A 14,176-nucleotide genomic window follows, 5' to 3' on the forward strand; every position below is an offset into this window, starting at 1 on the left:
TTGTATTGAAAGGATTTTTATGAGGTGCCTCACATCTTTTGTAGAATGAGGCAGAAATTAAAAATAAATTCTTTATCTATTTTTTTCAGCGAATTACAGCAATTATAGCCTATGGACCATTATTTAGGAATTATTTCTTGGCTTGTGTGCTTCTTTCATTGTTGCACGTCTTCACAACTTGATTTTAAGCCTGAGAATATTCTTTACGTTTTATGATACCCCCCACATACTGGCAGTTCCCAAGAATCTTCAAACCAGACTTCTGTTCACAGGTCTGTTTCTAAGTGATTGGCCATGTGATTTTTGACCTCAAGGTCAAAAAAATCCAAACTTCGGGGCGCCTGGGTGGCTCAGTCAGTTAAGCATCTGACTTTGACTCAGGTCATGATCTCACACTCTGTGAATTCGAGCCCCACGTCGGGCTCTGTGCTGACAGCTCAGAGCCTGGAGCCTGCTTCGGATTCCTTCTCTCTCTGCCCCTCCACCTCTCATGCTCTGTCTCTCTCTCTCTCAAAAATAAATAAACATTAAAAAAAAAAAGAAAAAAGAAAAAAGTACAAGCTCCACAGGATTTCACTCTTTTCTGTGTGAGAGAATTGGTCTAAGTAATCTTCAGTGTCCTCTCTGGTTTTAAAATTCTGTCATAAGTGCTTGTGTTCTCTAAAAGTATTTTTGCCAGATACGGATATTATAGGACAGAACTGACTTAGTAAATTCCTTAAAGATATGAATGTGACCAGGTGACCTATTTATTGCACAGAATGTTCATGAAAGAAAGAGCTCTGTACAAGAGGCATTCGCTCATTTTTCCATTAAACAAAGAAGAGGACACTTCTAGATACTTCGAGACAATTCAGTTCAGAATTTAAACTGGAAGAACAATTACAAGTGGGCAATAAAAATGATGTAGAAGGGCAAGGCCTTCTTAATTCTATAACATCACATATAACAAGTGCTGATTCCAGTTTATTTAGTACAAAAGAGACAGTGGGATACTGTTGAAGGACCCTAAGTTGAGAGTTAAGACCTAATTTCAAGGCTTACACTGATCATTAATTAATAAACAATTTATTGCCCTTATCTATGTCCTTGGTTTTTCATTAGTTAAAAAGAAAATTATCTGCCCATATCTGTTTTGTGAGGGTCAAACAAGTCAATGCTAGAGAATACCTTTCAATAAGTACAAAGTGCTATGCAAATGTTGAGGATTACTTTGATAATTCCCTGAGAGCATGGCCATGAATCAAGAAATGACATCTGATGACTCAGTGGGTATTTTGGACTGCTTTTATGATTAAACTGGATGATTTCTCAAAGTTGGTCATTAAGATGGCTGAAGCAATCTTAGACTCTTGATGCTCTTCAAGTCTGTGAAGACCCAACAACATATAAATTCTCCCCCAACTTCAAATTCAATGGATTTTAAGACAAAGCCTTATCAAGAGGTAGGCACTAGAAGGGATGGAACCATGTCTGTTTTGTATCAAATATTTGTTGAATATACGGAGGGAATTTAATCATGAGGTGTTCTCCCTGGCTATGTGGCTTGCTCCTTTACTATGCCAATTAGGATATAGGATTCCAGGGTGTGCTTCAGAAAACTTAAAGATAATAACATGGAATTCTGAGACCACTTTGTCATGCCTGTGTTAGATTGCTTGTTGTCAACTTGGAATCACCTCCCCAAATATCATTGAAAAGAAGTTGGATACAGTTTTGCCAGAATCTGCTTCCCCAGATTATGGTTTTCCAAAGAGAGGCATTGGCACCAGATTTGGATGATAGAGGAGGAGAGGCCATTATTTTCTGGGGGCAATTGCTGCCAGATGCATGGGCAGATTTTCCAATCTTTGGGTATGCTCTTATTTCTCTATATTAAAACCTTTAATACCTTGAATACACTGAGTGGCTCTTCTGTTTTCTTGACAGAACCTTGATTGGCAATAGAATCACAAATGTTAAATTTGTGAATCTAAGTTTTTTTTTAATGTTTTTTAAAATTCATTTTTGAGACAGAGACAGAGCATGAGCAGGGGAGGGGCAAAGAGAGAAGGGAGATGCAGAATCTGAAGCAGGCTCTAGGCTCTGAGCTGTCAGCACAGAGCCTGACACGGGGCTTGAATTCAAGGACTGTGAAATCATGACCTGAGCTGAAGTCGGACGCCCAACCGACTGAGCCACCCGGGTGCCCCATGTGAATCTAAGTTTTAACTAAATGCATTTATATACACAGAGTTATAATTAGCACTTTGGGAGAAACCATAGGATTGTTTTAAGCCATTTAGATTTTATTTAGCAAACTATTGCTTTTCAGCATTGAGAAATACCTCTGAGACTTAAGAAAGTCAAATGAAGTTTTCCAAAGTGTCCCATTTTGTTCTCTTAGAAGAACTAGGTTCAACAGGGCAAAGTTTCCTGTAGCCTATTAGTTTGGGCTCTGCCATGTTTTCACACTGTGTATTTGGCAAATTCATTTAACTTCTCTCAGGCTTGGTGACTGTATCAGCATGATGGGAGTCATGACAGCTATTTTACTTTTCCTATAGGTTGTTGTGGGACTCAAATGAAAATGTATGAAAATATTTCATGATATGTATTTGTATATGCACATGTATATGTATGCTATTATTCTCTGGTCTTACACTCATACTTGGTCAAATGCAAATAATAGTGGGGATTGATAAGGATTCAGTAAAAGTAACTTCCAGAGCACTGCAGCATTTCTACTACCTTTGAGGGTAAACATGTGATTACGTGCACACTTACCTCCATGAAATCTAGTCCAGTGGGCCCTGTGGATATAAAGGGCAGTGGCTGAGAAAGACATTATGTTGCAGGGCTGAAACTCCATGGACAAGAGTGGAAAACTTTGTTGCTCCAGTATGGACAGTTCTCCAACTGCTTGAGGCATACATAGGTCAGACCACACTGCATGGAGTTGTAAACTGCTCTCTACTTCTAAGGTCACTGTTGTAATCACATTTTACTTTGTGGTAATTGGTCAGGGATACATTAAACAAGTTCTCAAGCCACTGAGATACCTTCTAATTCTACATACTCGTTGGCAGTGATACTATCCTTAAGTTATTGAATAAACATGGTTAGGATTTCACACATGCCATTTATTTAAAGCAAACCCTTTTTATTCATTGCACGGAGGCAAGATAGGGCTATGAACTAGAACAAGGGAAAAAGACATAAACCAGCAGTTCAGAATTGCTGACTGTCTTGGTAGCATTGAATAGATCTTTTAACACTTCAGTGCTCTGTTTCATAACTATGAAATGTAGACGTACACTGGCTTGTCCTTCCTTCAGTAGTGTTAAAATTACTGACTCTTCATAACTTTCTGATCCAAAACAGCGTTACATACACGCTACACCTACTCTCTCTCCTTCTCTCTTTCTCTCTTTCTCTTTCACACACACACACACGCACACACACACACGTCTCCATCCCTCTACCCAGTTTTTCTCTTCTTCAACACATTTGTCACAGCATATCATACTCCTGCAAGAATTCTATTTTAGATCAGTGACTTTGTTTTATTTTCTAATTCCCTGTAACAGATTGTAAGGTATATCTAGTTAGGGGTTTTGCTTTGTATAGAACAGTTCATGATACCTCATAAGGACTATAGACAGAATATGAGTGAATGAATAAAGGTACGTGTGTCTAAATTAATTAACCAAGATTTAAAAATATCCTGCTTGGTTCTCGAAACTCTTAGGGAGAGATTGGACTGATAAATCCACAAAGTGATATTTTTTGAAGGTGTGCCAATGGATGGGCCACCCATTTTCCTTTCTTAAGGAAATGGAGGCTTTATCTATAATTGCGTAGGGGCCATAGTTGTTCAAATGCAACAAATGGAGATTTCCTCCCTGAGAATTAGGGAAAGAAACTGTGGGCCACATTCTTTGTCACATCACTTTCTTGCCTATAAAGTAGGCTGAACAATCATTTGTATGGTGCTTCACAGAACACACAAAAGAATGTTGAAGAGTAGTCCACTTGGCAGTGAGATACACAGGAATATGATGCAACCAGTAGCTGTATTTAAGCAGCCAAAGATAGGAGAAGTGCCTATAGAGTCTTTTCAAGTGATCCCAAGTTAATCTAAAAGGAATTGAGTCACTGGTCTGTGATCCTGACCAAATATACATATATATATATGTGTGTATATATATATACATGTGTATATATATGTGTATACATACATATGTATACATGTGTATACACACATATATATATATTTCTGCAAATATATAAATTTATGCAAATATATATTTATGCAAATATATATTTATGCAAATATATATATATATATGCATTGGTCTTGAATGCCGTGTTAAAATATCAATGGAATGTTTCTCTAGTTGTTGATCAATGATCTAATTTCAAATAATCTAAAACTTTTGGGAATGGCATTTGTGCATCCATACACGTGCTACCTTAAGAATGTAGTCTTTGGGGGACTATGATATAGTCATCTTGTCATCCTAGAAGTACTGACAGTGTTGGGAATGAGATGTGCACAATAATCGCTTGTATATGATAAAAGAATCAGAAACCTCTGGGAACCCAGAAATAGACAAAGAGAGCCAGGAAGAGTGAAACAAGTACTTGCTCCTGGCACTCTGTCATCAGTCAGCTCAAGAGTGGAGAAGAGGGCTTTGATTGGTTGGTGATGTACAGAAAGATCAGCTTTTTAGGAAAAAGCTAAGAGAGACGGGAGAAAATGGTTAGAAATGAAGAGGGGAGAGCAATGATGACATTGCAGCAATAGTGGCAACAATCAGGGTGATGACAGGTATGACAAAACTGAGGAAAAGGAGCACTCACAACTGATGTGAAAGTTGAAACTTCAGGATTCTGGGGGAGCAAACATCTGATCGCTCTGTACATCGGTGATGGTTGTGATTACCACTTACTTTACCTTACACACTGTACCGGGCACTTTAGCTTTGTCTTCCCAAATTCCTCCTCCAGTGCCCAGTGGAATGCAGTCCAGCATAAGCAAAATCTCCTCTGTCCTCAATGTCCTTGTCTTTACCACTTGCTCCCACCAAAGCCTTGCTTTCCCTTGCAAACACAGCTTACCCAGTAGCCCTCTCAATGTACTGGCTGTTTTTTCTGTGACATCTCTGATATTGGACTTGGGAGTTGCACTAAGTGCCTTTTTGTTCCTCATCATCTCCTCCAGGCTATTCTCCATTCCTCCTTTCTAAAAACCTCTAACTTAGAATTTCATGTCATCTTACTGTCATGGGCCAATCCAAGGTTAATTCTTCTCCTTTCTCTGTATGTTTAGCTTTTTTTCACTCACACAATCCTGTTTTAATTCTTTGGGAATCCAATGTACATGTAGACTTTTTTCTATACACCAGACTTTAAGTTTTTGATCTCTTTTGCTACAACAATTTCTTCCATTTTGCCACAGACCTTGACTGTCCTAAGAAAGAACTTACCACAGATAAGAGGCTTCCTATGTGACTTCTTTTGGACTGGTGTATAAGGCTCAGAGCTGGTGTCGTGTTTATATGCAGTCTGCATATAAATATGCATATAAATAATTATTATTATTTTCACTGTGGGTTTAAAAGTACTAATGAATGACATACCATATCTGGGAATCTTTCGCATATAAAATGGTAGACCCCAAATGTTCCATACGTGGGGTACTTTACAAAATCTAAGCTGTTCCGGTTCCAGTGTTTGGAAGTTATTCAGGTCACTTGAAAATGACTTTTCTGCCTCGGTTAATTTAAAACCCGGAACTCTCTTGAATCAAGGGCCGACCCACCAGTGTGGCAAAGGCTTTTAGCTAATTATTTAAATCTCAGTAGGAAGCAAACAGGCTGGTAATGTAGATCGAGGAACACAGATGAGACAGGTTTTTGGTTTTTTGCTTTTACTTCAGTTCTTACTACTCAGTGTGGTCCATGCACAAATAGCATAGGTATCACCGGGTAGCATGTTAAAAGTTCAGACTCTCAGGCCCCAGCCTAACTCATGAAACCAGAATGCATTCTAACAAGATCCCCATATGCACATTAACGTTTGACAAGCCCCTCAGGGAGCATCAGACAGGTGAAGGGTTTCCACTCTGACAGTTTCTAAGGTAAAAGCCGAAATGCTTGGGCTCTATTCAGTGGAATTTTCTCTGTCAGAATTGCAGGTCTATGTAATCTAAGCACAGGGAATACAGTCTATTTGAAGTCAATGCAGTCACCTAGTGGGAGCTCTGTGACAAGTCTGCCCTACTACACAATCAAATGAGTTCAGTTAGTGCCTATAGGACAGGTTGCAGGGAAATGAAGATGAATATAGAAGTTATTATTATATTATTTTTTGTGGTTGAAACAAATAAACTATACTTGATTTCAGTTTGATAAACTACTCCCATTAAAGCCTGTTGCTGTGTGTTCAATTCAAATATAAATTTTGACTAGCTTTTTTCTTTTTTTAAAATGAAAGAAAATGTTACTAAAGCAGCCAATGTGCATACCTCTTTCCCAAGTAGATAACCCCATTCACCACAGAATTATTATACAAATTAATGTGTCATTGATTGCATTCATATTAATATGTGGTATATATATTGGGGCTTTAAAGATAGAGTAGTATCTTGTAACAACTTGACTTATTATTACATGGATTTGAATGTCTGGTTCAAGCACTTAATTCCAATGAAAGGCAGGTCCATTTGTCTATCTATTTATTTCAAGGCATCCACTTTTAAAGAAAAAAAAAAAAAAGAGCCTTCTGCCAGAGGGGATAAAGAAAAGAATAGCTTAAATTTTCTCCTTTGATCATTTCAATAATTTCTTTCTTTGAATTTCATGCTATTTTGTGTTCTTTGCTATACTTTCTTCTCTCAGTTCTGTTTCCATTCTGTTTCCCATTTAGGGAACTGGGTCTATTAGAAAGAGAGGAGCAGAAATTCGAAGCATTATAGCCTTAATGCAGTGACTGTCAAACTTGGCTGCATATCGAAATCATCGGGGAGCTAAATAAATGTGCAAAGGCCCACCTTCCACAAATTCTGATGTTATTGTCCAGGGTGGGGTCATGGTATCAATATTTTACAAGCTCCCTTAAAAAATTTTTTTTAGTGTTTATTTTTGAAAGAGAGAGACAGAGTGCGAGAGGGGGAGAGGCAGAGAGAGGGAGACACAAATCTGAAGCAGGCTCCAGGCTCTGAGCTGTCAGCACAGCACAGAGCCTGAACCGGGGCTCAAACCCACGAACCGAGATTGTGACCAGAGTCAAAGTTGGACACTTAATAGACCCAGGCGTCCCTAGCTCCTTTTTAAAATCTTTGATCTTAAAGATAAGAATAAAGCAATTTAAATGTGGAAACTGACACCTAAATAAAAACTGAATTATACATACTGTCACACAGTTTTTATATGGATGTGGTTCACAGAACAAGTCCAGACCTCTCAAGAGAATGTGTGCATTTCCAAGATTACAGGTGCTTGTGCATCAGAATTATGAGTAATGAATAGATTTTGAAACTATAGAACCACTGCAATCTGTTAGACCTAACACTATATGAAAATGATTTGGGAACTAGTATCTGTAGCCATTTAGAAGAGAAAGGATTTCTGACCATTGTGGGATCTGTTGCAATTATAGAAGTGACCTGGTAAAATAATGGTTATTCTTTAAATTATATCAATATTCGGTTTAGTTGGCAAGAATGTCAGAAAATAAATGCCCAAATAGGAACTCAACTGAGACAGATTCAGGAAAAAGGAAAACCGATTAAAACCTGCTTTGTTCTCAGGGGTCTACTTTGCATTCAGATATATCAGACCTAAGAACCATGCAATTCACACCCAGTGGGGAAGCTAGAGAGAAGAGTTTTCTTAAGAGGCTACAAAGAAGGGCCAAATCTTCTACTTTCAAGTCAGATTTCTTGATTTCAAATCCCATTTGGACCACTATCATTTTGTGACGAGTCAAATTATTACCATGATGTTTTGATTCCCTCCTCTACAAAATGGGATAGAACAGTAGGGTTTTGGTGAAGATTCAATGGGAAATCTTTGTTAAGCGTGTGGCCCACAGTATAGAATGAAGAAATATTAGCTATCATTATTATTAAGTTTGGATCCCAAGTGAACCAAAGCCCTCAGTTTAGCAGGGGTATCAAGTTCTAGATCAAAGTTACATTATAAAATATGTCTTTAAGTGTTTGGTTGATACCTAAATCATTTAGGCAAAGGAATAATCTTTATTTTGACTCCCTTTTTGGAAGCTGATAGCAAAATGGTCATCCATCACAGCAGCAAGGAAAGAGGAAATTTCTAGGAATCTAAATCTGTAAATCAGAGATATCCTCATCAATCTCCATAGCCACTCATCCAAGTGTGGAAAATAAACTTCAACTGTCTCTAGGATTGAAATGAACAGTTATAAGGCTAACTTTATAGTCAAGTTGATTGCAAAACTAATTTTCATGAAAAGAACTCCATTCCTCCACTGGCTTTTATTTTATAACTTTAAAGGATCAGAGACTTTTTCACAAAGAGTGCTTTTTCACAGTTTCAAAGAAGCAGCCTGGAAAAAGGAATAAATTAATTCAGAAATATTCCCTTCTTCCCTACACCCACCCCTCTGCTCATCAAAAAAGCTACAGGCACTAAAATTCATTAACATTTCTATGAACATAAATGTGAAATATTCATTTTCATTAAGTAGTCTACTGAATATGGCAAAATCAAATTTATCTAAGGAGATATCCAATGCTGCTAATTTCCTTGACAATGGGGACATAAAGCAAGGAAGCCATGAATCATTCATGAAGTTCAATTTACTTCTGTTATTTTTGGTGTTTAGCATCCATGAATAGAAAGTGTGCAGCATGTTGTAGATGTTATTTTTAAATTATTTCAGATCAGAATTAATGATCTGGCAGGCAGCAATAAAGTAAGAGTGATTCAAAGGCTTTGCTTGTAATTATCCTATATTTCATATTTTTCTTGTGAGTATGTGTTCATGTATTCATAACATTTTTTCTATATTCTAATATCCTTTACATATCAGAATCACTTTAGAACCAATATTTTAGGAAAGCACATAAAGTAATTTACTGGTGATGTGACTAAATTAAATACACTCTCAGAGTCCTAGATTTTAGGGCTTAAAGACATCTTTAAGTTTATATAATTAACTGACCTCTCAAAGAGGAATGTCTTTTACATTAATACTGGTAAGTAGCCATTTCCAATTAATTGAAAACTCTGTGTGCGATGGGAAGTCTTTCTTTAGCAAAGACTTATTTCATGAACGGGCACATTTGCTCATTGGAAGTATTTCTCTCAAATTCTGCATCCCCCTTCTTATAACTTTTGCCTCTCTGTGTGCTTGGTTGCTGCTATATCACCAGCATTTACTTTATACATAGAGCCACATGTGCTCACCACTTAAGAAAGGCTAGTTGAATTGAATTGAATTGAATGGGTTCAAATCTTGCATTCTGGTTGTGATAGTTTTGTGTCAACTTGAGTTGGTCAAACATTATTCTGCATGCTCTTATGAGGCTGTATTTGCATGAGAATAACATTTTAATTGGCAGACTAGGTAAAGTAGATTGCAATCCCTAATGTGGGCAGGCTACACCCAATCCAATGAAGGTCCAAAGAAAACAAAAAGACTGACCTTCCCCAGAATAAGAAAGAGTTCTTTCGGCCTATCTTTGAATGGGGACAATCAGTTTTTTCTTGTTTTCAGACTCAAATTGAAACACTGGCTCTTCCTGGGTCTCAAGCCTACTGGCCCTCAGGCTAGAACTATACCATCAGCTCTCCAGTTTGCTGACTCACCCTACAGATCTTGGGCTTATCAGCTTTCATAATTGCATGAACCAATTCTTTATAATAAATCTCTATCTATCTATCTATCTATCCTATTTGTTATGTTTCTCTAGAGAATCCTGACTAATACACTGGACAATACCAGGGATAACGTTGCTGTTCTATATGGTAGCGTTTAAAACATTTGGAAATAGCTGTTAAGCCTCCCTAAAATTTTCTTCCCCGATATCTTGGTCTCTTCTTCCAAAGGAAATTATCTTAACATGGCATTAAGAACTGGATACATGTGGTTTTACCAGGACAGACTTTTGTAGAACTGCTTCTGTCTCATGTCTGGATACTACACTTACTTTGATTTTATTTATAGGTGTTAAATAAATCTTAGCATTTCACTTCGCAAACATCACATTTTCTCAGGGAATTTTCCATAGCTGAGTTGGGCCGCCTTATTGGGTAGACACATTTTTCTTATCACTTGCTATTTTTTGGACAAGGAAACAATTTTGTTTTGGAAATAATCCAATATGACTATGGCTTGACATTCTGTGTATATGGTGTTACTACCAAGACTTTTAAATCAACACAATGACAATATTCCTAGACTAAAAGATAGATTGATAGTTCACTAAATTGAATACATTAAAGCAATGCCTAAATTAAAAGTTTCCAAATCATTTTTAAAAAAGAAACAGGTATAAAAATAACCCAGTGTCATTACATGTTACCTTTGCTTGATAAATTGATTGTGGTTTAAGTAGGAGGGACATAGTTAATGACTCAAGTCAAGCCCCACCCCCTCCACCCCACAATTGATAGTAATTGATCACATTTAGCAGCCTATCAAAGTTCCTCAAGCAAAATGTTGTTTTTCCCTAACTGGCTCTTGACTGACACATTTACAACTTAAAATTTTTAAGTTAGTCTTAAAGCATGAACATAAAAATTGTACAAATGAAAGAATATTTTATTGCACATAAAAAATCCCTGCCTTAAATTTTATCTAAGAAAATTAGAGCTAGACTTATCTTCTAAGACTCAAAAGACTTGAAAAGTCTGAACCCAAAATATTTAGCATACATACACTCCACAGATACTGTCAGGTAGGAGACTAGGTTTTAATTATTGTGTTGTGAACAAAACAATGCTCTTTTCCCTTCATGGAGTTTATAATCCACAGAGGGGAAAAAAACAATAAAGATGGAAACAAATACTACAATACTAAGTGCCATTTGGGAAACTAACAGAGTTTTGAAAGAGAATAAGTAGGGTTTCCTAATTTAGATTGGATTCTCAGGAAAGCCGCTGATTGGAGGTGGCATCTTAGGTGGGAATTATAGGATGAGAAGAGGAAATCACCAAAATGGGGAAAAGCATTTTCAGACCGAAGGAATAAGATGGTGAAGATAATGAGATAGAAGAAAGCTTAGTATGCAAGACACAAAGAATCTAGGGTGTTGGAGTTAATGTAGTAAAAGAAGGGAAAGATAACTATAGGTAAGAGTGGAGATATCAAGGGAGGGCAGGTCACACAGAGCTTGAAGATTAAATTAAGAAGCATGGAGAGTCTGGTGCAATGGGAAACCTTTGAATATTGTTATCATTTTATTTTTTATTTTTTTAATGTTTATTTTTGAGAGAGAGAGAGAGAGAGAGAGAGAGAGAGAGAGAGAAAGTGCATGCAGGAGAGGGGTAGGGGCAGAGAGAGAGGGAGACATGGGTTCCAAATCAGGCTCCAGGCTCTGAGCTGTCAGCACAGAACCCAATGCAGGGCTCATACCCAGGAACCGTGAGATCATGACCTGAGCCGAAGTCAGACACTTAACCGACTGAGCCACTCAGGTGCCCCAGAATATTTTTAAAGCACTGAAGTAATATGACTTGATTTATACCATGCAAAGATCACTTTGGCTGCTGGGTATAGAATGGGCTGGAGTCAAGAGTGAAGGCAAGAAGACCAATGGAAACATGGCTACAATGATTCAGGTAAGAAGTAATGGTGATGGCAGTAGGGCTGAAAAGAGTGAAAGAGCTTGATAAATACCTTGCAAGTAGAATGGATGGTACTTGAAAATAGATTGAATAGGAGCAGTGTGAGGGAGATGTCAACAATTAATCCTAGGATGGTGGTTGGATAGTGAGATGAAGGAGACTAAAAAGGAAACTCATTTGGGAGGGAAAAATTGATAAGTTTTGAGCAAATTGAATTTAGGATGTCTTTGCAACACCAAACTAGATATGTCAAGAACAGGGCTATGTATCAGTCTGGGACCTTGAAGAGATCTGAGCTGGAGTTATAACTTTGGGGATCATTGGAATAAAGATGGTATGTAAAGACATTGTAACCTTTCTGAAAACATTGTCAGTGAAGGTGGGAGTTGGGTGGCCAGATTACAGTAGGTTAAGAAGTTGAGACAATAGACAAGAAATATAAACCAATCTTTCGAGCAGTTTGTAGAAATAGAAAGCAGAGAGATTAGGAAACGTTTAAGGAGAGATGTGGGCATAGAGTAGAGATGTTTATGATACGAAGAGTTTTCAGCTAGTTTTTAGGCTGTGAAGAGAGATAGCAGACTGGGTGAGATTGAGGATCTAGGAAATCAGGGGTAGAGGTGTGTGTTAACTTGGGAAAGTCAATTAGAGGAGAAAGCGATGGAATCCCGAACACTGGGATCAGGTCAGTGTATTCAAGGAATAGAAGCATCTCTTCCTTTGAAATACAGGGGGCTAAGTCAGAATGATGAAGACATAATGATCAGACCACTGAGAGATCCCAGGCCTGAAATGGCTTCTACTTTTTGGGGTATAGTGAGAGGTGACACTATCTGCTGGTAGTCAGAGGGTAAGATTAGGATGGAGATTTTCCTCAATTGTTGCTTCTGGGAATGGGAAAAGACACCTGAAACCTCCATGACTGTTACCCCAAACCCTTTTCGTATCTTTATGAAGCTTGTGGCTATCAAGCCTTCACATGATAGCTTTATTGATTTCAAATTCCAAGCGCTCTTAATACTAAACTCCTTGATTGAATTTTCTATGTGCCATTAACTCATTTTATAGCATCCCAGGGCCAAGAAGCTATTAATGTGCTCCAAGTTCAAGTAAATTTTCAATTTAATAAGGCTTTATGGCCTTTCCAATTTTACTTGACTAGATGACATTAAAGTGAAGCAAAACATCTTTAATTTGTCTCAGAGGACCTAACCAAGGAAAACATTTCCCCATCCTTGGGACTGTGATGGGAGAGAACATAAGCCAGTAAATTTTGTAAGGTAGGTAAAGTTTCTACTCCACTGGTCACAAAAGTGTGATTGGTGCAATCTTACCTTGGCAGAATCTCTACTTTATCATTCTTATCTCCCAACTAATACTGGAGCTTCTCATTTATAATCACTTTAAAGCTCAGTTATAGTCTTCGTAAATTGTCAGTTCAGGGAGAGCTGTTTCAGCAAATAATGCAACACATGTCTCTCCATGTAGAGTTAAAAAATAGATAACTGACAGATTCAGTATTTATTGATACTTAGCAACACATCGATTATGTACTTAGGCAAGAACAAGCAAAGCTCACTCAAACTCCATTTTATTGCCATATGTTACTTAGTTACTTGAAGTTTTTACTCTTAAGATGTAAAATCTCGAGGGGCGCCTGGGTGGCTCAGTTGGCTGAGCGTCCGACTTCGGCTCAGGTCATGATCTCATGGTTCTGGGTTCGAGCCCCCCATCAGGCTCTGTGCTGACACAGAGCCTGGAGCCTGCTTTGGATTCTGCGTCTCCCTCTCTCTCTGCCCCTCTCCTGCTCATGCTTTGTCTCTCTCTGTCTCTCAACAATAAATAAATGTAAAAAAATAAAGATTTAAAATCTCAGGGCGCCTGGTGGCTCAGTCGGTTGAGCATCTGACTTCAGCTCAGGTCATGATCTCGCAGTTCGAGAGTCCGAGCCCTGCGTCGGGCTCTGTGCTAACAGCTCGGAGCCTGGACCCTGCTTCAGATTCTGTCTCCCTCTCTCTTCCCCTTTCCAGCTCATGCTCTGTCTCTCTCTGTCTCTCAAAAATGAATAAACATTAAAAAAATTTAACAAAAAAAGATTTAAAATCTCTTTACACTGATTAATCTCTTGTTTAAAAGGGATACATTTTTAAGTAAAATAATGTTGATTTAGTAAGCAATGTTGAGGCTTTTAATTTTTTTTTAGGTTAACGTCAATGGAATCAAGGACTACTCAGTTTCCTGCCTCCACAGACTATCCTCTCTTTCCACAGTTGCATACATTTGACCTTTGACCTAAATGCAAAATTTTGCTTCAGCTTCTGAGATCTATTCTAACCTTTATCAGGGATAATTTTAGGAAC

The 14,176-nt window shown here is 37.9% G+C and overlaps 1 protein-coding gene across 1 annotated transcript in view; it reads right to left on the reverse strand.

Annotated features, from left to right (window-relative positions):
- The window catches only part of GABRB1 (gamma-aminobutyric acid type A receptor subunit beta1), a 386,092-nt gene that overhangs the window by 90,716 nt on the left and 281,200 nt on the right, over positions 1-14,176 (reverse strand). The window lies entirely within an intron of this gene.

The sequence above is a fragment of the Prionailurus bengalensis genome, chromosome B1 (assembly GCF_016509475.1).
Source record: "Prionailurus bengalensis isolate Pbe53 chromosome B1, Fcat_Pben_1.1_paternal_pri, whole genome shotgun sequence".
In the NCBI taxonomy this organism is placed as follows: Eukaryota; Metazoa; Chordata; class Mammalia; order Carnivora; family Felidae; genus Prionailurus; species Prionailurus bengalensis.